The sequence below is a fragment of the Petromyzon marinus genome, chromosome 50, assembly GCF_048934315.1.
Source record: "Petromyzon marinus isolate PM22_M1 ecotype Great Lakes invasive population chromosome 50, UKy_Petmar_22M1.pri1.0, whole genome shotgun sequence".
Classification (NCBI taxonomy): Eukaryota; Metazoa; Chordata; class Hyperoartia; order Petromyzontiformes; family Petromyzontidae; genus Petromyzon; species Petromyzon marinus.
In genome coordinates, this window is record NC_133716.1 from 12,259,490 (window position 1) to 12,274,617 (window position 15,128).

Here is a 15,128-nt window from a genome sequence, read left to right on the forward strand (position 1 = left end):
CGGTCAAACGCAGAGAGGGAAACGCGCGAAGATTGCCGAGCCTTGGACCTAAGAGCAGATGGAGTTAGCGGCGCGAATGTCCAGAGGGAGGGGAGTGATAGACGCAGGGACAGCGGAGGAGAAGTGACCTCCCATTGAGCGGTGCTTGACTGGGGCCTTTGTCAGGAGACCTTGGTTACTGGAGTGGGGAACATTGGCGACATGAGGTGAGGACGAGGAGGACGAGCGGGGAGGGGCGAGTCCATGGAGGGTGGATCTTGTGGTTTGATCTGGGGTCGCGTTGGGAATGAGCAGGTGCCGGAGAGTGTATTGAGGTAATAGGGGGCGGGCTTAGAGGAGAGAGTTGGCAGTCAGGATGCGATGTGACAAGAGGCATCTTTTGACATGTTAGCATCAGCACGACTCGGGATGTGGGAGATGAGAAACGATGTGGGCATCAGCACTGCCGTGTTTTACCATTGACTTCGAGGGGCGTGCCGTCAGCACGTGGAGAGTCACCCCTGCCTGGGAGAGTCACCCCTGCCTGGGAGAGTCACCCCTGCCTGGGAGAGTCACCCCTGCCTGGGAGAGTCACCCCTGCCTGGGAGAGTCACCCCTGCCTGGGAGAGCCACCCCTGCCTGGGAGAGCCACCCCTGCCTGGGAGAGCCACCCCTGCCTGCGAGAGCCACCCCTGCCTGGGAGAGCCACCCCTGCCTGCGAGAGTCACCCCTGCCTGCGAGAATCACCTCTGCCTGGGAGAGCCACCCCTACCTGGGAGAGCCACCCCTGCCTGGGAGTCACCCCTGCCTGGGAGAGTCACCCCTGCCTGGGAGAGTCACCCCTGCCTCGCCCTAATCAATTGCGTGCATGTGACCAGACAGGGGTGGCTCTACCGAGAGGGGTGACTCAAACCCAGACAGTAGCCAACCCCACCACATCAGCGCAACTGGCCACACATCGCACACCGCACGTGGAGGGCTTTAATTGCATTATTTGGTAACCTCGCGACGAGTTGTTTAAATAGGTGAAGAAGAGTAACGCTCTCAATCGTGGCTATTTGAGTAACATCAGTAGAATGAAATATCGTGAAACGCACCGCTGTGGGTCCAGTGTCACACACACGTGCGCTATAAACACACACGTCACACACTCACGTGGGTTTTTCACACACACACACGTGCGCTATAAACACACACGTCACACACTCACGTGGGTTTTTCACACACACACACGTGCGTCACACACACGCCTGTTACACACACGTGCGTTCCACACCGCCCTTCACATCATATTTTTTTATCCAGAAGAGATGCGATATTAGATTACTCTATTTATTGGACTCTTCAACTTTTTGAATAAAATTTGAAGGTGCTATTACTCACAACCTTGCACAAAGCACCCTCGTAAATCTTGCGCATTATTATTACCATAATTGTAGGCTACACTTAAAAGTGAACACAATAGAATTGATAAATATGCCTTGGCTACTAAATGGGGATGGCTGGCAACGGGGCCCTCGTGCTGTTCCCACCACAGCTGGAATGTGAATCAAGAGAAATTGCACTCTCACCACGCTCATTATTTGTATGCCCCTGACATGCGAGAGAGACGACGTTGCTTGTCTGCCGGCTCGGGGCTGCCAACATTTCCACAGGCCAAGCCGGCCTCGGTCTATTATGAAACATCTGCAGTGTAACCACACTAAAGTTCAACACAATGGCGGCACCAGTCCTCGCGACAAAGCATTTCCTAGCACCCGACAAACAGATCTCAATTCCTGAACAGGTGACAACCCTAATTGGTTGGGTGAGCTGGTGGGTGATTGGATGAGCGAGTTGGTGGGTGAGTTGGTGGGTGGGTGAGTGCGGGAATGGTAGCATTGCCACCTTTCAAACCCATACAGTTATAGGCAACCCTTATCACTTGCATTCTTACGACAAACAAACTTGGAGAAGTTTCTGATCAGCGACTAAAGCGCGGAATCCCCACGAAGCCCCACTCCTCGCGCCAACTTGGGTCAGCCGAACATTCCCCCACATGCATTAAGCGCGCATTATTATTTATTACCTCCACGCGATGCTCAGAGTCTCTCCTATATTTGTATTCTCGCGATCTGTGAGGCCCTCTCTGCTGATCCTGCTGCGGGCTTCAAGCCGCGTGCTGGGCGCTGCGAGCCGTGGGCTGGGGGCCGCGGGCTGGGGACCGCGAGCCGTGGGCTGGGGGCTGCGAGCCGCCCGAGCCGCAGTTGGCCCCTGGCCTCCTCCGTGGATGTCTCTGCTGAGCTTCGCGCGGCGCCTTCCTCCTAATTGCCGGGCCCCAAACAGGCGCGGCATAAATTACAGGTATTGCTTACCGCATTTAATAACGGCCGTGAAGGATGGCCGCGGCAAGCCTACCTGTGATCTCATTACCGTAATTAGTACCTGCTCTCCGCGCGTGATTGATGAAGACAATAAGGGTGTTTGCTATTAATGGGCCGCGTAACGTCCATGATTCTTAAGTGTGTGATGCAATTATCTCGGCTAATTTAGCCTCGACTGTTTGGTTTACGCCGTGGAGCGGTGGCCAATTAGGAATGTGCGTTCGCGTGTTTATCACCATGACACGAATTTTATTAGGAAGTTTGAGTTTGCGTTGAATATTGAAACGCATTACAAATGCATTAATGGTGTAATCGCGCTGGTATTATTGTCACTTACCTCTAACTGTGGACATGTGGGGGGTGGGTCTCGGTTTGTGATGATAATAATAAACATCGTCAGGTCCTGCAATTTTAATATCAGGGCTCTGCGACACATTCGACCACTATTGAGTCGTGACGGTGGCGTGTAGCATAGTATCGACAAGGGTCGATTATTGCAACTCACTGCTCTACGGGACGTCTCACAAGAACATTACCAAGCTACAGCGTGTACAAACTTCTCTCGCACGTGTCGCGACCGGTACTGCAAGATCCGACCAAGTCTATACAGTGCTCGCCGAGCTGCATTGGCTTCCGGTTGCCGAACGAATTCATTATAAAGGTCGCACTCATTACACACAAAGTGCTCGCCACAATTGAACGACAATACCTTGCTGATCTCGTCAAGGGGTTATAAACCATCGCGCCAACTCTGGTCATCCTCGCAGCAGCGGCTTTTGGCTAAGACATCGGACAAAGATGGTCACCGCATCGTGCGCGTTCAGATGCCCTTCCAGCGGCCGTTTGGAACGCTCTTCTTTGCGATATTAGGAAGCCACTGGAGCTCGATTGAAAACTTATTTCTTTAGAACTGCTTTTAGTTAGTAGTTTGTTGTCCATCCCCTGCATCTCCGATGAGCACGGTTGGTTACGTACGCTGCGAAAAAGGTTCACCGTGCATACTGTACATTAATATGTCCGAAAATCGATCCGCGAGAAGCACGGGCTGAGCTGCAACGCGGAGGCTCACGCAGCCCCAGGCCGCGGCTCACAAGGCGAGTGCCCCTCACTATGGCAAAAGTTCACGGTTCGATGTCCAGCGGCCGCCCTGGTTAATACTGCGGGTTGAAGTAACAGTGATTGAAATACCACGTGCCGTCTCCTTCACGCGCGAGTGACGTTAACGACCACGTGACCTATTTTTGCAAGCGTCGGCCACTTCTTCTACTTCTTCTCCTTCTACTACTTCTTATACTACTTCTTCTACTTCTACTCCTTCTACTACTTCTACTACTACTTCTACTACTTCTTCTACTTCTTCTACTTCTACTCCTTCTACTCCTTCTACTCCTTCTCCTTCTACTACTTCTTATACTTCTACTCCTTCTACTTCTACTCCTTCTACTTCTACTCCTTCTACTTCTTCCACTTCTACTTCTTCTACTTTTACTCCTTCTACTTATACTTATACTACTTCTACTACTTCTTCTACTTCTTCTACTTCCTCTACTTCTACTCCTTCTACTTCTTCTACTACTTCTACTCCTTCTACTCCTACTTATACTACTTCTTCTACTTCTACTACTTCTACTTCTTCTACTACTTCTACTTCTTCTACTTCTATTTCTTCTTCTACTCTTCTTCCGTACGGCTGATGTAGACGCAGATCAGCAACGACAGTTTCACATTCTGGCGGTCGGCCACGTTGTGCCATAGGTCGTGGTCCACATTTGAAAAATGTTCTGAAAAATTGCTCACCTGGGACTCCGCGTGGCAATCATCGCTCCCTGACTGCGAAGACTGGCAGGAGCCTCCTGAAAAAGAGTCACGGGCCTCAGTGAGGCGCTCCTGGGTAAAACGAGCATTCTGATTAAAGCAGCAGTTTGACGGCGAACGTCGCTGTGACGTTTAACTCGAGTCTACGAACCCTATACAACACTTGACCTGACGCTTTCGTCAATAACACTGTGTGGCCTTGAAAGGGAAAAATATATAATAGGCAACGTTTCGGGCAATAGCCCTTCTTCATATACATTAATCCTACCGAACCCGGTGACACGAGATCGATTCCCGCTCACAGACAACACCAGTAATGATTGTCTGGTCTTGGGCCCTCCCTCGGTCGACTCAGCCTCAAATGAGTACCTGACTTGATGTGTAAACATCGTCTCTCGGGAGAAACAAAGGCGGCCGGGCGTGGCGCTGCTCACCCACCGCTGTCGTGTGCCACAGTACCGGCTGTCATAGGTGCTGCTACTCGCTTAATGGCACTTGCCCCAACGGTTTGTTAAGACTACACCGGGGGTGGGGGGGGATCTTTTTATTTGGTGGTGAGTGTAAGGTGGACGGGGCCCTGGTTGGTCGCCTTGGTCTATGGGGGAGGGGGGCGGGGGGGGGAGCGTGGTGACGTCATCCCTTGCCGTGAGTCGGAACTCTCCCGGGGCTCCCTGCGCTGCACGGGGCGTAATCGCACCCCGTGCGAAAGGGGGGAAACGCTGTAGAACGCATCACAGGTGACGTTTGAAGGCAATGGCCCTTCGACATAGAGCACAGAAACGAGAGAGAGAGACGTCGTGAATACTCAGTTGGAGTATAGCACGAGACACGACTGCCGGACAAAGGTGGCGTATTCACGAGGTGCCGTATTCACGAGTGTCTCCAGATGAACAGTTGTGTGCGCCTTGAACGAGCGAGTCACGAATCGTCTACCGTTCAACGCAGCTGCGCTCCTGCACGTTCTCGCTCTCTTGACAATCATCAGCATCGTCGTCATCATCCCATGCAGCCGTGCGCCAAGGCAGAGGAAAGATGCTCCTGTTTCCTAGATTTAACAAAATGTTTTCTTAGATTGCAAACTCATTTCATTAGAACTGCCGTTTGTGTTTAGGTGGTTTGTCGTCGTCGTCCCCCGCACCTCCTATTATTACGGTTGGCTACGTACGGTGCAAAAGAAGTTCAACATACGTACCATGTGGCACCAGCGCAATATTTGTACAAATCAAGTCCCCGCGTCGCTCTTCGCCACCAAGCTCCAGGAACCAACTCCCTCGCAATGGCACCGCTCTTCTCCACGTAGCCGATGAGCGATTCGCTTGACATCGATCATCAGCTCACGGGCGTGGGGTTTAACTGCGAAAGCCGGGCCAGACCAAAACCCCAAACGATTTTGCGAATTCCACTTCGCGTGATGGATCGCGTTGTGGCGCTTTTGTGATCGAGTGGAGACCATCAAACTAAAACTAAGTTTAACACGTAGGCTTTCGCGACCAATATTACTCATAATAAAGGTTTTTGGGTTAGATCGCGTTATTTATAAATGTGTCGTAACCCTCCACCACCCGACATGGCCAATCAGCAAAAAAAAGTGTCACATTGACAAAAGATAAATAATTCACTACTTTAGCCCACCGGTGTGTTGAGTGAATCCACAACATTTACAGTTTGGGTACGACGTTTCGCTGGTAATTACATCCAGCATCATTGGGCGAATTGCCCGATGATGCGAATTGCCCGATGATGCTGGATGTAATTACCAGCGAAACGTCGTACTCAAACTATAAATGTTGTGGATTCACTCTTCAACACACCGGCGGGCTAAAGTAGTGAATTATTTGTCTTTTGTCAACGTGACACTTTTTTTTGCTGATTGGCCGTGTCGGGTGGTGGAGGGTTACGACACATTTATAAATAACGCGATCTAACCCAAAAACCTTTATTATGAAACTAAAACTAAACTATTTTATTTTATTTACCAGGTAAAGCCCACTGAGCGATGTAGATGTTGTTTTATAAGCCACCTGGACACAAATGATAGCTCAAGGAAGTGGCTTATCATCACGTGGACATTTATAGCAGCCAAATACTCTAAACGCGTGACTAAAATTTTAAATGTGGAGGGGAAACACTGGAGGACCCGGAGAAAATCCACGCGACCACGGGGAGAGCGAACACGCAAATTCTACCTATACAGCAGTCATCAGGATCGAGATCGAACCCACGACCTCCTGCATACCTGGCGAGGTAGTTAACATCTCCTAGCCACCGTCAACCACCCGCGTTCTCGCCTGGAGCTGCGAGCTCACTGGGCGAGCCTCGCTCTCTGCTCAATCACAACGCACGCAAGAAGCAGGTCCGAGCCGTTCCTAGGCGACCCTTCTCAAAATGCCTGGACGCGATTGGAGAGGTGACCCCGTGGGTGCAACAGAGCCGACTCTCTCAAGTGCAGGCCCAGACAGTTCACCATTGCTGGTGGCGTTCCGAGCTCGTTGCTCAGAGTGTTGGTCGAGCCAGGAACATTTTGTGGCAGTGAAGTCGATTGATCCATGAGCCCGGTAACACCTAAGATGCCAAAGCTTTAACAGTTACAATTTACTGATGTGGCCAATAAAAAATAATCATGTGATAACCATTTGAGATGAGTGGGGTTGTCAAATTATAATTCACATTTATTAGCCGTATAAATAGTTACGACGAGAGATCTGCTACCTTAGCTGGCACCCATTTCTGCTCCGACCCCTAGATCATTTACAATGTAGCCCGAACGTAACGCTCGGTAGAGGTTTTTAGCCAGAACTCGTTACCCGAATGCGTTTGCATTTTGAACAACCAGGAGCGTAGCGGGTGATGAGTCTGTCCCAAGCTCTCGAAGCAAGCCTCGTTTTTCTGGTCATGTCTCTTCGCTCTGTTTTTCGTGGTTTTATTTTCTCTCTCTCCATACATCATTGGCGGCATTCAGGCTTTACGAAGAGTGGAAAAAAGAATCGCACGCATTCGCGCCATGTATGCGAGAGAGAGAGAGAGCGAGCGCGTGGCACCGCGGGCAATGCTGACGCACTGCGTATGCCGGTGGAATTACACGACGTGACCGCGACCAGTGCGAGACCCCCGGGGTCACCGCCGCCGCCTCTGTTGTCGTCGTGCACTCGCTAACAGCACGTGCCCTGAAGAGTCTGTTCAGGCGATACGGGGAACCTGTGCCTTCGTGTGAATGGCTCCCTAACTGGTCAACCACGCGACGTCTGCTGATGATGTGATGGTCAGTGCTCACTATGAGAAGGAATTGGAGGTTCTGCTGCTGAGCCTGGAGTATGTCACTAAGGAGGTGGGGTCTTAGCAGCAGCATAACCAAAAGCTAAGCACCTGCCTGGGTATTTTGTATCATTCAATGCATCACTTCCTTAACACCCTGTGAGTGATGGGGCAGATGTGGAGAACGAGTGGAGAAGTTTCCAACTGGGAACGTGATCTGCCGTGCATTTCAGCAGCAGAGATGGAACTCATCCCGCACTGCGTCTGCAGAAAAAAAAACCTCGATCAAACTAAAACTACACTATATGTATATTTTACAAGGCCCCATTGAGCTATACTATAGCTCTTTTTTTAAGAAGCGATCTGGCCAGGAGTGATAGCTCAATAAAGTGGCGTATCATCATGTGGAAATTGATAGCGGACAAATACTCTGAACGCACGTTGTTGATTCTAAACGTGGAGGGGAAAAAAACCGGAGGACCCGGAGAAAAATCTACGCAACCACGGAGTGAGAGAGAGAGAGACACGTAAACTCCATATATACAGCAGGCGTCAGGGTCGGGATCGATCCCATGACCTCATGTATACCAGGCAAGGTAGTTAACATCTCGCCACCGTGGAACCCTGGGAAGTCAGCGTCGGTATTCGTATTTAGTTTGATGTCCTTCCCTCGCCCCACCTTCAATTAGAACGGTTGTCTACCTACGGTGCGAACGAAGTTAAACATACACACATACATACATACACACACGTAAATTTTCCAATTGCAATTCTCGCGATACCAACGCTCTCTTGCGCACGCGACAAGGACTTCCCAAGGCCCCCCTCGCGGTGATGCCGCCGCCGCGTGTCTTTATTGCGAGAAGAGAGGGGCAGCCTCCATCGTGACGTCGCAGGGCACGCGTATGATTGATCTCCTCTCGTGGACAACGCAATGGTTGCGGTTGTGGGTAATGAAGGAGGGTGGGGGTGTCTCAGGGTTATCGGCACTCGCCTGATGCAAGAGGCGTCCTCTAACCAGGCGCTTCCAATCCTCCCTCGACCCGAGGAACGATTCCCGGGGGGCCGCATTGCGGTAAGAAATGTGGTGTTTGTGAACAAACATTAAATCTCCACCACGGGCTTGCGCACCACCAAAGCAGCCTCCAATGTCACGGGCAAGGTGTGTATAGCAACATGCGTTTAGATTATTTAGAGTATTTTGGGGCTCTAAATGTCCGATCCCGACCATGACGCCTGTTGTATATTTAGAGTTTGCATGTCTCTCTCTCCCCGTAGTCGCGTGGATTTTTCTTCAGATCTTACACATATAAAAACGACATGCGTTTAGAGTATTTCGCTGATATAAATTTCCACGTGATAAGCCACTTCGTTGAGCTATCATGTGTGGCCAGGTCACAGGTCGCTTCTGAAAAAGAGCTATAGTATAGCTCAGTGGGCATCACCTGGGAAAATAAAATAAAAAAATGTAATAGTTAAAAAGCGTGCCGAGCACTTTGTGTGTAATGAGTGCGACCTTCTTCGTGGACCGCCCGTGGATTTTCACAGAGATTACCAAAACCATCGCGCCGGCTTTAAAATGACAAAGTGACATTGCCCTGCCGAATTATCGGCGGGGCATTTTCAGCGGGTGTCGAAGGCTGCGCAGCAGTGTGTTGTTGTGTCACTGCGGGAAGCGGTGGTGCAGCGGTTAGCGCTCCGCGCTATGAACCTTGCAACCCGGGTTCGATTTCCGCTCATGGCCAACACCGGTGACGATTATTTAAACCAGTTCTGGGCCTCCCCTAGGTCGACTCAGCCTCAAATGACTACCTGGTATGGTGTGTAAACATCGCCACTGGGGAGACAAAGGCGATCGGGCGTGGTGATGGCCACCCACCCCCTCGTGTACCAAGCCAGCCCTCATGGGTGCTCGCTAACAGCACTTGCCTCAGCAGTCTGTTAAGGCTATAGGGGGGAACTTTGTCTACGTTTAATGAGATAATGGCATCTACTGGTTGGAAAATGGTACAGGCACCACTATAAACATTATCCAATCCCCAAGGGAGAGGTATCTGGGCCAAAGGTGAAGGGCGGGCTTGCCAAGAAACTCCGAGAACCGGCTAGAAAGTTCCACGATAGGGGGTCGCTGGAAGCGGAGCCTAGCCGTGCCTCCGGCAATAGAAAGCGAAGGCGGAGGAGGGGTCGGTGTGTGGAATCTTGGGTCCAGACTGCATCGCTGCTCGTCATCATCTATCTCTGTCATTCGGCCACGTGGCGGATCTCCTGCGGAGTTCCACCGCTCTTACCGGCACCCCATCAGCCAGCGGCGAGGCCGGGAGTGGACGGGTCGATCCCCGCCGTGTAATCAACCGTGTGTGTAGTCTGTAACAACGTTAATATCCAAAGTGTGTACTCGGAAGAGGTAGAAGATAACGTTAGCCTGTGCTGTGCCCGATTGTGAAATAAAGAAGCGTACCCTCTACACGACGTGTCGCGGAGTCGCTCATTACATTGGAGTCAGAAGTGGTTAAAAACAAGGAAAACAAGTTAACAGAAGATGTCTAAACATCAGAAGAAGCATAACCCAATGGTGGCGTCTTCCGACGATGATGAAAATGGAATCCAAGACCTGCCGACCCCGGGAGCCATGGTTCCGGTTATGAAAACCACGGCGGGAGAGGTCGCTGCACCAGGGATGGTTGGCACGAATGCAACACCCCCACACCGGCAGCCCGAAGACGGCTGGGGGAAGGTGGCAGAGCAACTAGACTCGTTGCGTACGGTGGTTGTGCAGCTGGTGTCGCTCATCATGGCTTCTACGATGACAGGGTGCTCAACGCATGCATCGCCGGGAGGTAGCGACCAGGAGTCCGGATGCCTTGTCCGGCGTGCGGTTTTTCTCTACTCTCGAATTGCCTTCGGGGTTTTGGCAACTTCCCCTTGATGATTCGTCAAAGCCTAAAAGCGCGTTCTGCATGCCCCAGGGACTCTTTCAGTTTAAATGCCTTCCGATGGGCTTGAATTCGGCTCCAGCCACCTTTCAGCGACTCATGGAACTCGTCTTGACTAGCCTGCAAAGGGGCCTCTTGTCTCATTTATTTGGACGATGTTATCGTGTTCAGACGCACTTTTGACGAATATCTTCGATGTCTGCTTTACATTTTCGCTAAGATGCGCTCAGCCAATCTGAAATTTAAGCCAGTGAAATGTCATTTGTTACAAAACTCAGTGCGCTATTTGGGTCACATTGTTAGCACTGAGGGCATCGCCACGGATCCGGAGAAAACGACCTGTGTGTGTGATTGGCCGACCCCCAAGTGTGTGGGTGATGTGCGCAGTTTCATTGGGTTTGTGTCAGACTACCGTAGGTTCATGCCACAATTTGCTACGGTCGCCACAATTTGCTATGGTCGCCAAACCCTTGCATGCTTTGACTGCTAAGAATAAAAGGTTCCGGTGGGGTCCGGAGGAAGAGGCTGCAGATTTATCCCTTCGTAAACGGCTGTCTGACGCGCCCACCCTCGAGTATCCCGATTTCTCCCTGCCATTTATCCTGGACAATGACGCTAGTGACACGGGCATAGGTGCCGTTTTGTCTCAAGTTAAAAACGGGGTTGAGAAGGTGGTCGCGTACGGCAGCCATGTCTTCTCCCCCGTGGAACGTCGTTATTGTGTCACTCGGAGGGAATTATTGGCCGTTGTTTATTTCATCTGATAATACAGGCCTTACCTCTACGGCAGGGAGTTCGTTGTTTGTACGGATCACGCGGCCCTCCAGTATTCCCTGAAGGTCGAACAACCTTCTGGCCAACTTTCAGGATGGCTTGAAATCTTATAGGAATTCTCGTTCCGCGTGATATATCGGAAGGGTGCTCGACATTGGAACGCAAATGCCTTGTCCTGGTTGCCTCAAACGCCTCGTTGTCCATGTTCGTCGGGGGCAGGCCATTGTAGACCCTCTGTGTTGCCGCTGGCTGCTGTTATGTCTGCAGTTGCTGGTTCGGAGTCCGCTGGGCCGGTTGCACCGGTCGATAGCGTGTTGCAGCTTGTACGCTCTGCTTGGGTGCACGAGCAGCTGAATGACGATTCCTTAGGGGTCTTGCGGTGTCACGCGGAAAATGCACAGGAAACTATTGCGTCAGTTGTTGGGCCCCGATTGATCATGACGGCCTTTTGATGTGGAGAGAGGATATGTTGGATCGCTGGTGGGTTGTCATCCCCACCGCTCTCCGGGGTGACTTGGTTCGCTCGTTGCATGAGGATAAGCTGTTGCACCTCGGTGTCCGGAAATCCCTCTTGACATTACAGCATGACTATTATTGGCCGGGGATGACAGCCGATGTTTCCAGATGGATCCAAGGATGTGTTGAATGCGCACGCAGGAAACCGCCGCAGCGGAAGTCAAATCCGCCGCTGCAATCCATTTCGGTTTCACATATTAACGAATTGGTGGCGCTCGATATCCTTGGGCCCTTTCCGGCCACTCCAAGAGGGAATACATTTATTTTTGTGGGGCTCGAATATTTTTCCCGATGGCCTATGGCTTGGCCGCTGCCTGACCAGTCAGCGGCCTCCATTGCGGAGGCGTTTTTGTATGGTTACGTGATGGACAAGGGAGCCCTGGAACAATTGCTCACTGACCAGGGGTGCAATTTCTCGTCTACATTGGTGCGTGAGGTTTGCTACGCTTTGAGTACTAGGAAAATTATGATGTCGCCATACCACCCATAGACAGATGGGATGGTGAAGCGCCTGAATAGAAGTTTGACCTCCATGCTCTGTCAGGCGGTCAACGCTGGGCAGATGGATTGAGATTTGCGTGTGCCGAGTGTACTCGCCGCGTATAGGATGGCCCCACATACTTCCATGGGGTTTTCGCCGTTTTTTTCTCATGTATGGGAGGGAGAATGTGCCCCCTATAGATGCCCAATTGGGTTCATAATTGGATAAAGGGAAGTCCAGATTGTCTGAGCATGTGAAAATTTCCCTACAGAGCATTTCTACGGCTCAAGAGGCGGCCAGAGTTAGCGCTGCCAAAACACAGGTGCACAATGAACGTAATGCAAGTTGCCATGGTCCATCGGCGACAACGCATGGTTGCATTGCCCCCAGGTACTAGTTGGTATATCTCCTAAGTTACATAAGCCCTGGCAAGGACCCGTGGAAGTGGTCGAGGTGAAACAGCCACAATGTGTGCATATCCAGGTGGGCCGTCGCCGTTGGTTCGTCCATCCTTCTCGGTTGAAGCCGTTTGTCCCTCCACGTATTGCTTCTGCATCTCCAACGATTGGCCTGCCGGTGTCTGATGTGTCCGACGGACCGGGGATGGTTCGTTCAGAGGGCGTGTGTCGGAAACACTGTGTCCTGCCTTCTACAGCATCCAGGCCTGTAACCGTGGACGGGGCTTGGGACCTCGCCGGGATCGAGGATGTGCCTGTTGCTGCTGAGTCTGCTGCTCCCTGTGCCTCCTGTGCTGCGGTCCGCGGCCCCGGACGATCCGGTGGTTGGGACGCCACCTGAGCGGGAGCAGAAGGCCATCCCCATTGACGGACCAGCGTCGCGGGCTTGGTCCAAATGCTTGCGGTTCCGTTGATCCTTGCTCTGGAGTTGCTCGGGAATGTCGGAGTGTCTAGGGTTGTTGCATTTTGTTCCCTTCCTCCGTCGTTCCCCTTATATATCCCCTTCTCGCCGTGTCCCCTCGTTATTGCGGGAAATTTGTTCCACGCATTGTCCCGCTCTTTAAGGCACATGCTACGAGTCCTGTTTACATCTCTTTATTGTCAATCTTATACTGCGCATACGTGCTCTTACATTACGGGGGGGGGGGGGGGGGGGGTGATGTAATGAGATAGTGACATCTACTGATTGGAAAATGGAAGCACAGGTACAGGCACCACTATAAACATTATCCAATCCCCAAGGGAGAGGTTTCTGGGCCACAGGTGAAGGGCGGGGCTGGCCGAGAAGCTCTGAGAAATGGCTAGAAAGTTCCATGAGAGGGCGTGGCCATAGGCGGAGCCTACCTGCGCCTGCGGCAATATAAGCGGAGGCGGAGGAGGACTTGGGGTCGGTGTGTGGAGTCTTGACTCCGGACTGCGTCGCTGCTCGCCATCATCTCTCTCCGTCGTTCGGCCTTGTGGCAGATCTCCTGTGGAGTTCCACCGCCCTTACCGGCACGCCGTCAGCCACTGAGTGGACGAGTAGAGCCCCGCCATGTGATTAACCGTGTGTGTAGTTGGTAACAGCGTTAATATCCAAAGTGTGTACTCGGAAGAAGGAGAAGATAACATTAGCCTGTGCTGTGCCCGATTGTGAAATAAAGAAGCGTACCCTCTACACGACGTGTCGCGGAAGTCACTCATTACATACGTACACCCATCTATGTACGCATGGTGTGGCTGCACAGTATGCGTGTGCTCTGTGCCCGGAGGAGTGCCGAGGTGGACTCGCCATGCCGTCTCGTGAGTACGCACTCCCCGTGCCGCAGCCATGATCGCTGCACCCACCTAGGGTCAGATTTTTCTTTGTGAAACGAATTAAAGTTCGTATTGAATTGCATTCTGCTCAGCTTGCCAAGGCAGAGGAAGTGAGGGCATGTCTCGAGCCCAGGACTGGCACTCAGAGTTGCAGCAGCGGCACTTTAAAAAACAACTAAAAATCATTTTACGGCGTCTGATCATTGTTGAATATTAAGCCCAAATTTTGGGTGTGCATCTGCAAAATGCCCCTTGCAGGTGCAATTTGTGAGAATGGCTTGTGGGTGGTGATAGCACAGCGTTGCAAAAGCTCCTTCCTAGATGACAGCCCATTATTTGAAATCGTTCTTCCAACTGGAAATAAAATTCTAGATTTGAAGCTTTCGTGACTGGTTCTATTCGGTAAAGTCACATAGGTAAAAAAATAAAACAAAAAACACGACGTTTCGGCCACAACACAAGTGGCCTCAGAGCTCATTGCATTTCGGACCAACACCACCTGACCAGTGAATTAAAACATGTACACCTGGCCCTCAAGAGAATCGGATACCCTGACCGTACCATCCGCCAAGCTGTTTCTCCCTCCATGCAGAAACAACCACTTGATACTCCGGTCAAAACCATCACACTACTATATATAGCAGGCGTTACTAAAACTATCTCCAAAATTCTAAACAAACACAAGATCCTGGTTCGGTTCAATACAGTACACAAAATCCGTGACCTGAAGACGGCTGCTTGCGTTGTGGCCGAAACGTCGTGAGAATTTTATTGTGTTATTTTATTATTTTATTCTCATTCTATGTGACCTTACCGAAAGAACCAAAGAAGACTGCTCCCATCCGTGAAGGATGTCATTCCTGACTTACAGTACCCCGGGGTTTACAAATTGAGCTGCACTTGTGGTGACTGCTATATCGGGGAGACGAAGCGACATGTCTCTGACCGAATTCGCGAGCACAAATCAGATTTGAAACACGGCAGAACGAATTCTTCTGCCGTTTGCTGACCACTGTTACAACGCTATTGGTGATCACGATATAGTGTTCTCCGATTCCAAGGTCCTTTGCAAACCTATAGGTTATCATCAGAGATTTGTCCACGAGGAAATTCAGATTTACAAACACAGACACAATTTCAACCGAGAAGATGGTTTCAAATTAAGCAATCATTGGAAAGATGTTCTAAATCATACCAAACATTAAACTAATTTTCAATGGTACAGTATATTTATCCAAGTAGTGATATACCAAACTTTCAC

At 51.0% G+C, this 15,128-nt stretch overlaps 1 long non-coding RNA gene across 1 annotated transcript; it reads left to right on the top strand.

Moving 5' to 3' along the window:
• The first annotated feature begins 1,510 nt into the window (after positions 1-1,510).
• LOC142931172 (uncharacterized) lies at positions 1,511-13,215 on the top strand. The gene is made up of 3 exons (XR_012947156.1): positions 1,511-1,996; positions 2,134-2,322; positions 12,769-13,215. It is a non-coding gene; the product is annotated as an uncharacterized LOC142931172 (long non-coding RNA).
• The last annotated feature ends 1,913 nt before the right edge of the window (positions 13,216-15,128 follow it).